The sequence below is a fragment of the Rattus norvegicus genome, chromosome 4 (assembly GCF_036323735.1).
Source record: "Rattus norvegicus strain BN/NHsdMcwi chromosome 4, GRCr8, whole genome shotgun sequence".
Classification (NCBI taxonomy): Eukaryota; Metazoa; Chordata; class Mammalia; order Rodentia; family Muridae; genus Rattus; species Rattus norvegicus.
The window spans coordinates 184,138,938-184,155,033 of record NC_086022.1 but is presented as its reverse complement, the minus strand read 5'-3'; positions in this window follow the sequence as shown (position 1 = coordinate 184,155,033).

Genomic DNA, 16,096 nt, shown 5'->3' with positions numbered 1-16,096 from the left:
TCTATATGAGGGCACATGTATGTACATGTATATGTGAATAGAAGACAATCTCAGATACCATTCTTCAAGCTATACACTTTTTTTTTTTCATTTTCCCTTTTATTGAAAATAGATAACCTTTCTCATACGATATATCCTGATCACAGTCTCCCCTCTCTCTACTTTTCCCATTTCCTCCTCCTCTCCCCTTCCCTCCAGATCCACTCTCTTTCTGTCTTTCATTAGAAAAGGACAGGCTTCTAAGAGATAACAACAAAACACGACAAAATAAGACATAATGAGGGAAAACAGAAACCATCCCATCGAGTGAGGTTGGACAAGGCAACCTGACATAAGGAAAAAAGAGCCCCAAGGGCAGGAACAAGAGAACCACTCATTCACAAACTCAGGGGTCCCATAAAAACCCTAAACTGAGAGTTGGATATCCGCACAGGAGACCTGGTGCAGACCCGAGCCAGTCCTTTGCTACTCCATTTGGTCTCATATGAGCTTTGTTCAGCTGATTCAGAGGGTCTTGTTCTCTCAGTGTCCTCCATCCCTGCTGCTCTTCCAAGGGACTCCCTGAGCTCTAAAGGGGAAGGATTTGACTCCCATTTAGGGCTGAGTGCTCCAAGGACTCTCTCTTTCTCTATGAGTAATGCCTGGCTCTGTTTGCATCTACTGTAGGAGGAAGCTTCTTTTGTGTTGACTGCATAAAGGACTGATCTATGAGTACCGCATTGGGAGCCATCATACTGATATTTATTTTTGAAAACAGCCACTTTTCTAACGGTAGGTGATGAATCATAGAAACCCTGTGACCCTGAGAACCGTGGCAGCTAATTTCTTGAGCTATGTAAGATGCATTTATTGTAACCGATAAACAACACCTAGCACAGAGTTGGTGGATGCCGGGCCCTCAGGGTTGACCTCTAATGAATACACTTTTTCATACCACCTTGTTCTCCCTGCAGACCTCACTTTTGGAGCGCGTCTCAGATCCAAAGAGTAAAGGAAAAGCAGATAAACTTGTGAAATTGTCAGTCTTCTGAAATGCCAACTGCTTCTGTGATGGTCTGTAGTCCAACTCCCCAACGATGGTCAGCAGCAGCTGTGAATGGAAATCCAAGGATCTAGCCGTTGCTCAGTCCCACAAGGCAAGCAGGTGAGGAAGAGAGTCTTCCTTCTTCAGACATTCTTATGTAGGTCTCCAGCAGAAGGTGTGGCCCAGATTAAGGGTGTGGACCACCACGACTGGATCTGGGACTTGCTTTGTCCCAGATGACCTAGAACTCAGAGATCTCCTTGCCTTAGTCTCCTGGAACTCATGGACACTATGCCTCAAGATCTCCACGCCATGATCCAGGTCAGAAACTTGTATCTCCCAGCCTCAAGATCAGGATCACAGGTGAGCCTTCCAGTTCTGGATTGTAGTTCATTTGAGATACAGTCAAGTTGGCAACCGGGAATAGCCGCCATACTTCCCTAGACCTGAAGTCACTTGGTGTCTTCGTTAGGGTTTCTATGCCATGACATGGCAACTCTTAAACAGGAAAACATTTAGTTGGGCCTGGCTTACAGTTCGGAGGTTTAGCCCAGTGTCATGATGGGAAGCATGGCAGCCAGACACTGTACTGGAGAGGTAGCAGAGTTCCCCATCTTGATCTGTAGGCAACGGGCTATACACTTTTTTTTTAAAGGCAGGATCTCTCATTGGCCTGGAACTCACCAAGTATGGTAGGCTGTTTTCCTCAGAGAAACCGCCAGCTTTCAAGATAACTCTTGCAGGGCATGTGCTGGCATGGAGATCCAGAGCAGCAATGGGATCTCTTCCTGTACCTATTAGGAAAGTTGTGGCTACTGCTAAGGGGTGTCTTGGTTCCTGGAACATGGTGTGGTTTTTCCAGTTCCTGAGTTTAGCCTGAGAGAGTCTGGATAGAAAATGGAGTTTGTAATATTAGGTTGGGCCCTTCAGTGGTCATGGTGTCTTTTCACAGCAATAGAAATCCTATTAGAAATAGAATAGAAATAGAATGGGTAACCAAAATGGCTAGATTATGGAAGAATCTCTGGGGTAAAGACCCAGACTGGACCGTTCAGGATGTAGGATGGTGTATGGCAGCCATACCCTGTGACAGGGAGGGACAAGAAATGCTGGGAGAACCTGGAGGCCATATCTGCTTTAATATGTTAAAGAGGCAACTTAGCTATTTGTCCTAGGTTTGAAACTTAACATTTCTGAGAACAAAACAGTTCTGACAAAACTTAAGAATCTTTAATGCCACAAGTGTGCAGAAGGGGGCATTAGATTCCCTGGAGCTGGAATAACAGGCAGTTGTCCAGCATGATGCTGGGAACTGAATGTGGTTCCTCTGGAAGAGTAGTAAGTGCTCTCTTATCACTGAACCATCGCTCCAGCTTTTCAAATTCCTTGTTATCAAACTTATATTATATACCTGAAATGTTGTTATAAACAGGAATTATCCTGGTTACTTTCACTTTTATTGAGTAAGCCAAAGATGTGGCAGTAATAATTGTTCTCTTTCTCTCTCTCAATTTCATTTTATTTTATGTGCATGGGTGTTTACCTGCATGTAGGTCTGTGAATCACTTATACACCTAGAACCTGAGGTTAGGAGGCCATAAAAAGATGTTAGATATCTCTAGAGCTAGAGTTACAGTTTCGAGCTGCCCAGCACGGTACTAGGAACTGAACTTAGGTCCTCAGGAAGAATATCCAGTGCTCTTACTGCTGAACCAATACTCCAGCCCCAAGGTTGTTCCTTTAGAGGTTGTTTTTATTGATTTTGAAAACTGGAGGCATGGGAAGAAAAGGAAATGGGATACATGAATAGTTGTGAGAAGTTGAATTGTCCTTAGGCTTTTTTGGTTTTTGGAAAATTACTTCAGCAGATCTTTTATTTAAGGAAAATTTGCCCCTGCCAGCGGGGACTCAGTTATTTGTGGGGGTGGAGGGGGACCCATACCTGTGGGAGAACAGGCAAGAAAGAGGAGCAAGACCAAGCAGTGTCCTTGTCAAGTTCTGCTTATTGAGAGGAGTGTACAGCATTTAAAGCTCTGAAGCAGGAACTGAAGCTTAGGGTGGGGGGAGTACTGGGAAGTGCCCGAGGACATAAGGTGCATCTTTAAACTGCAAGATGTTCTTCTTCTTTGAAAAGGTCAAGCCGTTCTCAGGAATCTGCTCAGGGCAGGGCTCTGGCTTTGCCCACAGTTCATGGACAAAAATTAAAACCAATGTCCTGTTTTTGGAACGTAGATGCCTCAGGCAGTGGGAAGCTGTTTGGGTCAGTATTATAAAATGTCTTATCAAAATATTCTATATTTTTATTTTATTTAGATTGACAGAGACAAACACACACTGATCAATCTTCATTGTCAACTTAAATATACTTGAAATCACCTTAAAGAAAACATCATAGGGCTTGACTGTGAGGGTATTTCCAGACAGGTTTAAAAGAAGAGAGAAAATCAATCCTGGGGGCAGCACTATCTTGTGGATTCTTGAACTAAATGAAAAAGGGACAAAGGGAGAGTTAAGCATCAGTATTCATCTCTCTCTATTTCCTGACGCACATGTGACTGGCCAGCTGCCTCATGCCCATTCTCCCCACCTTAACCATTGGTATAGAATCTCCGAAGTCTAAAAACTGTCCTCTAGGTATGGAGAGCAGTGCTATCCCTGAGGAGAATTATTTGTAGGCATGAGATGAGTCGGCATTATTATATTTGAGGTGGACAGAGCTACACCTTGATTTGTATATCCTTGGTCCACTATTTTAACTTTAATCTCACTTCAGGATCCCAATGATTCAGGGTGTATGCTGCCTAGTTTTAAGTCAACTTGACACAATGCAGAGTCAAAGGAAAGGAAGGAGCCTCAACTAAAGAAATTCCTCCATAAGCCCAAGCTTCTGGCAAGTAAGTAGAGCATTTTCCTAATTAATGATTGATGTTGGAGGTGAGGAAGTCGGTTCTATAAGAAAGCAGGCTGAACAAGCCATGGGGAGCAAGCCAGTAAGCAGCATGCCTCCATGGCCTCTGCATCAACTCCTACCTCCAGGTTTCTGCCCTTTTTGAGTTCCTGTCCTGACTTCCTTCAGTGATGAACAGTGATCTAGAAGCACAAGTCAAATAAACCCTTCCCTCTTCAAGTTACTTTGGTCATTTTGTTTTTAGCACATCACTAGTTACCCTAAGATATCCCTGTTTTACAGAGTCTCTGTCTATCTTCCCAATATGGCCATATTGACTACATCTCCTTTTTCTGATTTCCACTATTAATTTGACTCATTTAATTGGCCTATTGAGGACAGATAACTGAACCTGGTTTAGGGCTTAGGCTATAACCCCTAAGTTTGATAACAATATGAGGCTTCAACTTTTTCCTGAGAAGGTGATACTGAACAGAGGCCTAGAATTCATTCAGGATGAAGAATTTTGAATACAACTGATATATTCAATATCAGTAAAATTTCTTGACTTTTTTTAATAAAAATTAAGGGAAGTGGAAATTCTGGTGTTTTATTTTGCCTCTCCATATTCTTTTCTTTGTTGGTTTGTTTGTTTGTGGCAGAGTCTCACTATATAGTCTTGGCTATGTAGACTAGGCTGATCTTGAACTCATAGAAACCTACTTGCTTCTGCCTCTTGAAGCACTGGGGTTAAAGACCTGTGTCATGTGCACACCTCTGAGTGGTAGTCTGACAAAGGAGTTTTCTTCCTTCACATCAGAAGACATTAAGTGACTAGCACCACCTGATGGCAGCACTGTCCCACAACTGAGAGGTCACTTTAGCCATAACACTAGGTAAAAGGAGACCTGCAGATCCTTATTCCTGACCACTTCATGGAAAGCAGAAAAAAAAAAAAAAAAATCCTGTCAGCCCCAATCTTTATCTGAAAATTTAAAGAAATTATACGTGCTTACAAAGCACAGAATTGAAGTGGAAGTTTCTGGTTTCTTTAAAAAACTCAGTTGTGTCACATGAAGTATTTCTGGAAGCTGTCTTGGGGAAGGGTTCATGATGATGTTTTTCCTTTCACTGTTTGTGGGAGTTCTACTTAGATTCTTTCTAAATATCACCACCCTCTCAAGTGTCTTCAGCAAAATATCACATGATCTTTCACAAGACAGCTTCCAGAAAAACATCACATGACCTCACAAGACAGCTTCCAGACAAACATCATATGACACAACTGAGATTTTTGAATAACCAGAAACTTCCACTTCACAGAATGGTATCTATAGGTTCATAGTCTATACAGATCTATCAGAGTAATTAATATTTTTACTTGCTTATCACTGTTTAAAACCTTCAAGATTTCCTCTTCTAATTCATCCTAACATACATAATAGGTTGTTGGGGACTGTTGAAACCAAGATTTATGGAAGTTTTTTTGTGAAGAATTTGTGGTCATTCTGTACTGGTAGTCTGGCCATCAGCAAGGAGTCTCATGTAGCTTAGCTTATTTATTTTAATGTGTAACTAGTCATAAAAATAATCCCAAGAAATTACATTTCTTGAGATTGACATAACAGCAATGTCTTAAGACTAGGTGACAAAGATGCATTATACATCAATTATATGACCTTATGACTCTTGTTGTCGGACCCTCCTAGGCTCCCTCAGTATTTGCCCCCTGCTGAGCCTTGCTGATGCACGTGGAAACTTTTGTTTTTAAGAAAAGAACATTTTGACCTTTGATGTTTGGCCAATGGGCGGTAACACCATTGAGTCAGTTCCTGTTTTTATCATGAGAACATAAACTTGTTATTCCACTGTGCTTCCAGTGTTTTTCCACCCTGTGGACTTGGTGTATATATTCTGTGAACCTCAGTAAAGCTTTGGCATTCTCATAGTATGAATGACCCAAGTCTGTGTCTTCTGTTAAATTTCCCGGGCCTACACCCAGTTCTCGTACCATGGCTGTGTGGGTGCCCTCATCTCATTGTAAAGAAACCTATACCAGTCTGGGAACAGCCATGAACTATCTATATAAACCACCCTCAAATCAGCCTTCCTGCACTAAGAACTTTGTAAGTAAGACATGGTAGGACATGCCTGTAATTCCAATACTTGTGAGGCTGAGGATTGCAGGTATGGAGTGTGGAGGTCTGGGGCTAAAGAGGTAGCTCAATGATAAAGAGCACTGGCTACTCTTCCAGAGACCTGGGTTTGATTCCTGATAGGGTTTGGGAATAACTGAAGGAAGACTCAACTGATATGGAAGAACAAAGAGCCTTTCTTCTGCAGAAAGAACCACATGCAGGGGGGTCATCACCACATCAAGATGGAGACTCAGACAAAGATGCTCAGGCCTCTCTTATAGGAAATTGGGGGAAATTTCCAGAAGGATTAGATAATCTCTAATGTGATTGGTAGAGGCCAAAGTCCTGACATTAATACAATTTTGGTTGGCTACTATGTTAGGGTTATATAATCTAAAACCTCATTGGTGGCTTCTGGGATGCCCCAGATGGACTGCATCCCTGCACCATAGGTGATTAATCGCAGGATGGGCTGCCTAGCACAGATGGCCTATCCTGAGATAAGATATCTCTCATTCATGTGGCTATCTTCAGGCTATTTCTCAGATCAGGATTTTATTGTTTTGTTCCTAGACTTTGGGGTCTGCTGCTGGAGCAAGTGGCTTGTGGCCTAGTTGCATGGTCTGCTCCTAGAGCAGATGACCAATGGCCTAATTTCTGAGTGGAGACAAAATGGAATGAATAGGCCCCTTCAATTCCCAGAAGCTACATGGTGTTTCACAACTATTTGTAATTTGACTTGCAGGGATATCTCTTCTGGCATCTGTGGGTACCAGGGTACAGAAATGAATGCAAGTAAACATTCGTACACATAAAATAATAAAATTTTAAAAAGAAAGAGAAACTGAGTATGACTGTCAGAGTATAACTCCAAAAAGCTGGTTCTCTCCTCTTATTTTGTGTGTTCCTGAAATTGTGTCAGATCATCAGGCTCATGCTGGCAACAGCAGTTTTATGCACTGGGCTATTACTGGCTTAGTCTTTCTGAATAAAATAACTTTCCTTGCCTCAACACACTTTGTCTTTTAACAGAATTGGCTTTATATAGGGTAGGCAGCCAAATACCAGTTTTGTAATAGAATACAGCACTGTCCTATGACTATTAGAACTTATTCCATCTCTGTTGAGTAGACAGTAGTCAATCCTTTCCTTTAATCTCTTCTCCGCTTTTCTCAATCTTAAGAAATCACTATCTTAAAAGGCAGTTGTGGTCATCTGAAGGAAGCAAGCAAGTGTTGTTTACAGAAGCAAAAAGATAGCAATCAAGTAGTCAGGCAGTTCTTATAACTTTGAGGTCAGGGACACAGTACGTAGAATTTCATGGCTGATCTACATATTTACCAAAGATAATTTTAGCACTTAAAATTATCCTTAAGAATAACTTCACACTCCCTACCCATGGCTCCACTCTACTAGATTTAAATTTGTCTACAATATAGTAGCAAGTATTGTGGGCTATAGAAATGATACCATTTATCCTGCCAGCACCTGGCTGTTGAGGATTTGGTTTAATGCTTGCATTATGGGTTCCCAAATTGCACAAGAATCCTGCATGTGAGACACTGAGTGTCCCTGCTTTCAGCTGGTTCTAATTGGTAAATAAAGTTGTTAGCAGTCAATGATTGGGCAGGGAGAAAGAGACAGGACTCTATATTTCCCAGGCAAGGAAACCATGGGAAGAGGGGTTGAGTACCACCATGCTGGGGAAGCAGAAGATCAGGCTTGAGTGCTGGAGACATGAGAGCACACAACCATTAATCGCTGGGGAAGAGCAGCCCCAAGGGGCCCCTTGATTGGGTCTAGGGTAGTAAAGATGGAATATAGATTTTAGTAAATAATAATTTAGGAGTATTGGAGGGAAGGCATTAGCAACATGGCAGTTAGGGAGTGGTCCAGCCATTGCACAGTTTAAGGCATATTAAAATAGAAGGCTGCATGTGTGTGTCTTTCATTCAAGAATCCAGAGCACACCAACAGCACAGATATTAACAATTGAGAAAACAGGGGCACATCTTCATAACCAGTTACCCAACAGAAGCACAAGGACATGACCTTAAATCTAATCTTATGAAGATGACAGAGGCCCTTAAAGAATAAATGAATAAATGCCTTAAAGAAATCCAGGAAAGTGCTAACAAAAAGGTGAAGGAAATGAATAACACTGTTCAAGATTTGGAAATGGAAGCAATAAAAAGAACACAAACTGAGGGATTACTGGACATGGAAATTTTAGGTAAGTGAACAGGATCTATAGAAAGCTGGATTTCAACAACAAAAGAAAGAACAGAAAGCCTACAAATTCATGGAAACAAAACAGCTTTCTACCGAATGACCATTAGTTTAAGGAAGAAATGAAGGAAGAAATTAATGACTTCCCATAATTCAATGGAAAATAAACGCACAACATACTGAAACTTATGGGACACAATGAAAGCAGTGCTAAATGGAAAGTTCAAAGCACTAAGTGCCTTCATAAAGAAGTTAGGGAGATCTCATACTAGCAACTTAAAGCATACCAGAAAGCTGTAGAACAAAAGAAGCAAGCACATTCAAGAAGAGTAGAAGGCAAAAAATTTTCAAACTGAAATCAATAAAATAGAAACAGACCAATACAAAGAATCAATGAAACAGAGTGGTTCTTTGACAAAATCAGCAAGATAGACAAACCCTTAGCTAAACTAAAAAGAGGCAGCAAGATAATATCCAAATTAACCAAAGCAGAAATGAAAAGGAGGACATAACAACAGACACTGAAGACATCCAAACACTTATTAGGTCATACTTTGTTCTACACAAAATTGGAAAATTAAAAGAAATGGTCAATTTTATAGATGTATACCACTTACCAAAGTTAAATCAAGATCAGATAAACAATATAAATAGACCTGTAACTCCTAAGGAAATAGAAGTAGTTATTAAAAATCTCTCAAGCAAAAAATAAAAGTCCAGGGCCAGATGAGTTTCAAGGAAGAGCTAATATCAATACTCCTCAAATTATTCCAAGAAACACTGCCAAATTTATTTTATGAGGCCACAGCCACTCTGATACTCAAACTACACAAGGACTCCATAAAAAAGAATTACAGATCAATTTCCATTATATACATTGATACGAAAATACTCAATAAAATATTTGCAAACTGAATCTAAGACCATACCAAAAAGATCATCCACTATGATCCAGTAGGCTTCATGCCAGAGATGCAGCAATGGTTCACCATACAAAAGTCTGTTAATATAATCCACCATATAAATAAACATTAACAATAACAAAACCCACATGAACATTAGATGCTGAAAAAGCCTTTGACAAAACCTAACACCCACCCCTTTATGACAAAAGTCTTGAGAGATCAGGAGTACAAGGCACATACCTGAACATAACAAAGGCAATATACAGCAGGCTGGTAGCCAATGACAAATTAAATGGAGAGAAACTTAAAGCAATTCTACTAAAATCAGGGACAAGCTATTCACTCTGCCCTTATCTGTTCAAAACTGTAGGGAGCCATATTGGATTTGGGCCTAGCCGCTTTTTGACTGCATGGCTCAAAGTGGCTAGGTGACTCTGGGGTGTTTGGCCACAGATATTCACCCCTAAGATGACTGCCATAAGTCTTAAGATTGTTGGACAGAGGCCTCTCCCATGAATTTACGGCACAGGAAGATAACATTCAAGGGATGCCTCAGCTCGAGCAGATACCAGTTATCTCCTGAGTCAACACCTGGTGTCTACCTGACCTCATCCTCTACTGCCTAACCTCTTCGCCTCCAGCTATCACTGCCTATCTCTTCATCTCCCCCTCCTCTGTGTTTCACAAAGGACACTCCCCCTACCTGAAAGCCTTAAAAGCTGTAATGTTCATCCCAATAAACGAGACCTTGACAACAGAACTTTTGCTTGGTCTCCTTCTTCTCTTCACCCCCATTTTGCCCACAGGTAGAAAGCCTCTTCAGGACCCTGAATAACTGGGTCCCCACTGGCGGGGACACAATACAGCATTTCAAATTTTAGTTAAAGCAATAAGACAACTAAAGAAGATCAAGGGGATACAAGTTGGAAAGAAAAAAGTTAAAGTATTACTATTTACAGATGATACAATAGTATTCATAATTGGCCTAAAAAATTCTACTATGGTACTCTTTCGGCTGACAAACACCTGTAGTGCAATGGCTAAATACAAAATTAACTAAAAAAAAAAGAATCCATAGTCCTCCTATATACAAATGATAAATAGGCTGAGAAAGAATCAGGGAAACAACACCTTTCACAATAGCCACAAAATATATAAAATACCTTGGAGTAACTCTAGTTACTCCAAGTAAGAGATTTGTCTGACAAGAACTTCAAATCTTTGAAGAAAGAAATTGGAGAAGATACCAGAAGATGGAAAGATCTCCCATGCTTATGAATCAGTAGGAGTAACATGGCAAAAATGTCCATCTTACCAAAAGCAATCTACAGATTCAAGGCAATCCCCATCAAAATTCCAATAATTCTTTACAGATCTTGAAAGAAAAATACTCAGCTTCTTATGGAAAAGTAAAAACAAAACAAAACAAACAAACAAAAAAAAAAACGGGCTGGAGAGATGGCTCAGCGGTTAAGAGCACTGACTGCTCTTCCAGAGGTCCTGAGTTCAAATCCCAGCAACCACATGGTGGCTCACAACCATCTGTCATGGGATCTGATCCCCTCTTCTGGTGTGTCTGAAGATAGCAACAGTATACTCATATACATAAAATAAATCCCTTAAAAAATTAAAAAAAAAAACCCTGAATAGCTAAAACAATCCTGAGCAATAAAAGAACTTCTGGAGGTATCACCATCCCTGATTTCAAGCTGTAATACAGAGCAATAGTAATAAAAACCACATGGTATTGGCATAAAAACAGACTTGTTGATCAAAGGAATCAAATCAAAGACACAGAAGTAAATCTGCATACCTATGGACACTTGATTTTTAACCAAAAAAAAAAAGCCAAAAATTATGCAACTGGGAAAAAAGTATCTTCAACAGATGGTGCTGGTCTAACTGGATGTCAGCATGTAGAAGAATGTAAATAGATTGCTATCTATCATCATGCACAAAATTTGAGTCCAAATGAATCAAAGACCTTAGTTTAAAACCAGATACACTAAATCCAATAAAAGAGAAAGTGGGGAATAGCCTTGAACATATTGCACAGGAGACAACTTCTGAACAGAAGAACAATAGCATAAGCACTAAGATCTACAATTAATAAGCAAGACCTCATGGAACTGAATAGCTTCTGTAAGACAAAAGATACCATCAAAAGAACAAAATGGCAGCCTACAGAATGGGAAAAGATCTTTACCAACTGTCAAGGCCATATTTAATGGGAGCAGTCTAAGTCATAAAGCCAGCACAGCTGTTTGACCAAGTTCCAGCAAAGCTTGTTGTAATTGCTATCATGCCATCTTTCATTTTTGATTTTGTTCTTCGCATGTTGCATGCTTGTGGAGGGGTGTTAATATTTATACAACTTGGGATATTGGATTGATGGGAAATTTCTTTTTTTTTATTCAATAAAGTTTTATTTTCCCGAATGTACAGCTGATTGAATCTGTTCGTGCATCTTCACCAGTGGCTGGGGCGTTTCCACCCTTTGTGTTTCTGGTGGGCTCTGTGCTTTGAAACCAGCTTCCTAAGTCCTTTACTAAGTAGCTTCTGAAGGGCTGCACTGGGCAAGGAAACTTGAATCTTCAGTCTCTCAGAGACCACAGCTGGAGTAATAAGCTTATGGTTGGGAAGTTCTTACAGAGTTTGTCATAAGCTTTATCAAACAGGATGAGATTGTTCAGCTTGTCGCGAACTTTGCCTTTGGACCACTTCTTTTTGGCCTTGTCACCAGATTTATTTAATGGGTCTTTGTCTTTTTTTGGCTGACTTTCCGGTATCTTTTTTTTTTTTTTTTTTTTTTTTTGGTCATCTTTGGGTGGCATGGCAAAGCTCAGAGAATAGTGTGGACCACTGCAACCTCACTAAGATGTCCGATGGGAAATTTCTTATGAATCACTTATGTCTTCTCTCAGAAGTACTATTTCTAAGCTTCCCCAGAGTTCTGAAATTACTGCTCCTCCTGCTTTTATGGAAATATCCTTATCTAGTCCTACTTGAAGATCTTCCTTATGCCCTGGAGGTTGTGATACACACAAAGATGTCAGAGATCTTCTTAGGAGGCCCCGGCTCCAAGATATTCTTGGAATATCTGCCCCTGTACTTATTCGGGAACAAAATAATCAGAACAAAATAAACTTAAAGTGGTCAACAAGACTCGGAGGACTAGAGGAGCCAACACCAAATCAGATCACAACCCTCTTCCTATTATATACACTCAGGTGATTACATGGCATATAAGATTGGGAGCCACTTGGTAAGTCCCTAGAGGAAAAGACACAGCAACAAAGTTAGATTGGCTGTAGTCACCTCTGCCATACACAGGCAGCTTATATTGATGGACAAAGAATGGTGTGAAAATAAAAGAATGAAGTTTGAAGAACTCTCTTAGAAGAGTTAGCTTGCACAGGACTACTGTGGTATCATATGACCAAGGAACAAAAGAATAACAAGATTAGACAAAAAAAGTTCTACAAAGGTGTAAAATATAAACATTGTATTATGCCAGAAATTGAGTAATAATTGCAGCAGTTTGGGCCTGAAGCTTTTCCTTGGGCCTATTGACAACTGGAACTCTGATCACTAAAAGTTAATAATACACTGCTCAGGACATGATGATCTGCCTGGGCTGGCTTGGAGATTTTCTTTCTGTTTAGCACCTCTGAAACTGCAAGAGCTACCAGCCTAAAAACAGGCTGTTCTTTAACATACATCCTTGCATTGGCAAAATATGCCTCTGGATTCTTAAAACTCTATGAGGTTGATGAGGGAAAACAATTGTAAAATCTAACTTTGTTTTATCATGGTTTATTAATGATGACTAAACTTATGATTCCAGACATGCAAGATGAAATAAACATGTGTATGGGGACAGAAATGATATAATATGTATTTCTTGTGAAAGACCCCCGGAGCAAGAAGACCCTCACTCAAGTCTCAGGATGATGCGACCCCAGAAGAACTCACGTAGACCATCCTTGCTGTAATCACATGAGGTTTATTGATAGGAACCAGTGCACTGGGGTCGAGACTCATATCCCACGCAGGAATAGAGGAGTTCGACCCCCAGTAGCTGAGAGAAAGGGTCTTTAAAGGAAGAAGCCACAACCCAAGGGAGTAGGGATGGCGTCAGTGAAAAATCACAAGGAGAAGCTTTTTGTCTCTCAAGATTGCTTTTAAGATTGTAATCTAACTTTATGGTCAGCTAGTTCCTGGGAGAAGCTTCCTGTTATCTTACTAGGCCAGGATCATGTACTTAAGGGCCTTATCTTATGTCCTTTTATCTAGTTCCTGGGAGAGCAGGCTCAAGAAATGTGACCTTTTACCTACTTACTGACATAGAGCAGGGTCTGGAATTTGAGGTATTTAGGGCATTTTAGGGGTGAAACAGCATTTTTAAACTTCTGACTTCTTGGCTGCATTTTTTTATTCTTTCACTTGGAACAACATAAATCTATCCCTGCTTACTGAATTCTGTATAAATAAAGAAGCATCCAGGCTGCCAGTTAGTCAAGGCTGCAAGAGTCTCCTGATCATTGTGCCTGACTCAATTTTTCCTCACCTACTCCTTACCTCCTCTCTGGAACCTGCCAACTGCTGGGGCAGGCCCCCCACATATGACAGAGGGTTTATATGCATATACGTATATGCATATAAACAAACTAAATGGCATACAGATCTAAACAGAGAATTCTCAACAGAGGAATTGCAAATGGCCAAGAAGCACCTAAAGAAATGGTTAACATCCTTAGCTATCTGGGAAATGCAAATCAAAACAACTCTGAGATTCCATCTTGTATCTGTCAGAATAGCTAAGATCAAAAACTCAAGTGATAGCATGCCCCCGCCAGCGGGGACCCAGTTATTTAGGACCTGTGTATTAATGGGAGTGAAGAGAAGAAGGAGACCAAGCAAAAGTTTTGTTGTTAAGGTCTTATTTATTGGAGCAAGCGTTACAGGTTTTAAGGCTTTCAGGTAGGAGGAGTGTCCTTTGTGAAACACAAAGGATAGAGGGAGGAGGGCATTCCAGCAGCGATAGCAGAAGGTGAAGAGGTCATGCGACAGAGACTCCGGAGTCTGGTGTTTGCTCAGGCTGAAACATCCTGTGAATGTTATCTTTCTGTGCCTAAATTCATGGGAGAGGCTTTTGTCCAACAATCTCAAGACTTTATGGCAGTCATTTCAAGGTTGAACCTCTGTGGCAAGAGTCACGTAGCCACTTTGAGCCATAGTCACAAAGTGGCCAGGCCCAAATCCAATATGGCTCCCTACAATAGCACATGCTGTCAAGGATGAAGAGCAAGAGTAATATCCCTCCACTGCTGGTGGGAATGCAAACTTGTACAGCCACTTTGGAAATCAATATGGAGGTTTCTCAGAATCAATCTATGTCAAGACCCAGCTATTCCACTCTTGGGCCTATACCCAAAGGTTGCTTTATCATACCACAGTTAAAAACAATGACATCATGAAATTTGTGGACAAATGGATGGAGCTGGAAAAGATCATCCTGAGGAAGGTAACCCAGAATAAATGTAGTATGTACTCACTTATAAGTGGATATTAGCTGTAAAGACTAGCCAAGCACAGTTCCCAGAGAATCTAAGTAATAAGGATGTCTCAAGGGGGAGATGCATGAATCTCACTGTGAAGGGGAAATAGAATAAACATCAATGGTGAAGGGGTATGTCTAAAAGGGGGAGAATGAGAACAGAAGTAACTAAGTGGGGGAAGGATGGATGGAGAGATTACTGGGAGAGACAACTGAAATGGGGAGAGGCATCTCTGGGAGGAGCTAAAAACATAGTGCAATGGAAACTCCCAGGAATCTATGAGGGTAACCCTAGCTAAGACTCAAACAATGGAAGATCCAGAGCCTGAACTAGCCATCTTCTGTAACCAGGCAAGACTTCCAGTGGAGGAATTCGAACACCAATCCAGCTTACAATACATCCTGCCTACAAGAAGCTGGATAAAGGTAAAGAAGAAATTGTGGGAGTGGACAACAAATGACTGGTCCAGGAGAGGAAGCCCACCCCTGACACTGCCTGGAGGGCCAGGACTCAGAGGCTGGATAGCCCAGAGACCTAAGAGAGAACCAAACATGAATGGCAAAAAGGAAAAAGATCAATGAAACAATACCTAACTATATTCTGATACACTTACAGATTGGCATCTAGTCCTATCATCATCAGAGAGATTTCACCCTGAAACTGACAGAAACAGACACAGAGACCCACGGGCAAACATTAGGCAGAGTTTGGGGAATCCTGAGGAAGAGAGCTAGGAAGGATTGTAGGATCCAGAGGAGTCAAGGACAAGAAAACCCACAGAATCAACTAAGTGGGACTCACAGGCTGAACCACTAACCAGGAAGCCTACATAGGACTGTCTCTTTTTTTTTTAACTTTTCTTTTTTTATATGTGGATTTTTTTACATGTATTCTACAGTCTGGTTTTATATGATAAGACATAAACTGCAGGCTTGCAATGTGGTATTTGGACAAGAGATGACTACAATCAAGATAAACAGCACTTCCCAGATTGGCTGTAATAATCACACCACATTATGCTGTTGGTCCGTTCTCCCTCAGCAGGCTTCTCCACCACAGCATTGCTGTCTTAGGGCAGATGGTTAGCTGTGCCAATCATCGGGACATCTATTCTCTAGACGATAGTGATTCACCCCTCCATCCCAAGCCCTCTGCCACACACCTTAAGTTATGATAGGTAAAGCCATCTTCACAGTTACCACAGGGCTGCCAGGAACCCCCCATTCAGAACTCCTGTTGTAAGTGGGCCCCAAGGATCCTTGGGGGTCTTCTAATCACCCAGCTTCTGCACTGAGGACGAAACACCTCTCAGAGCTTACTACTAAGGGACTGCTTTAAGCCACAGGCTCAAG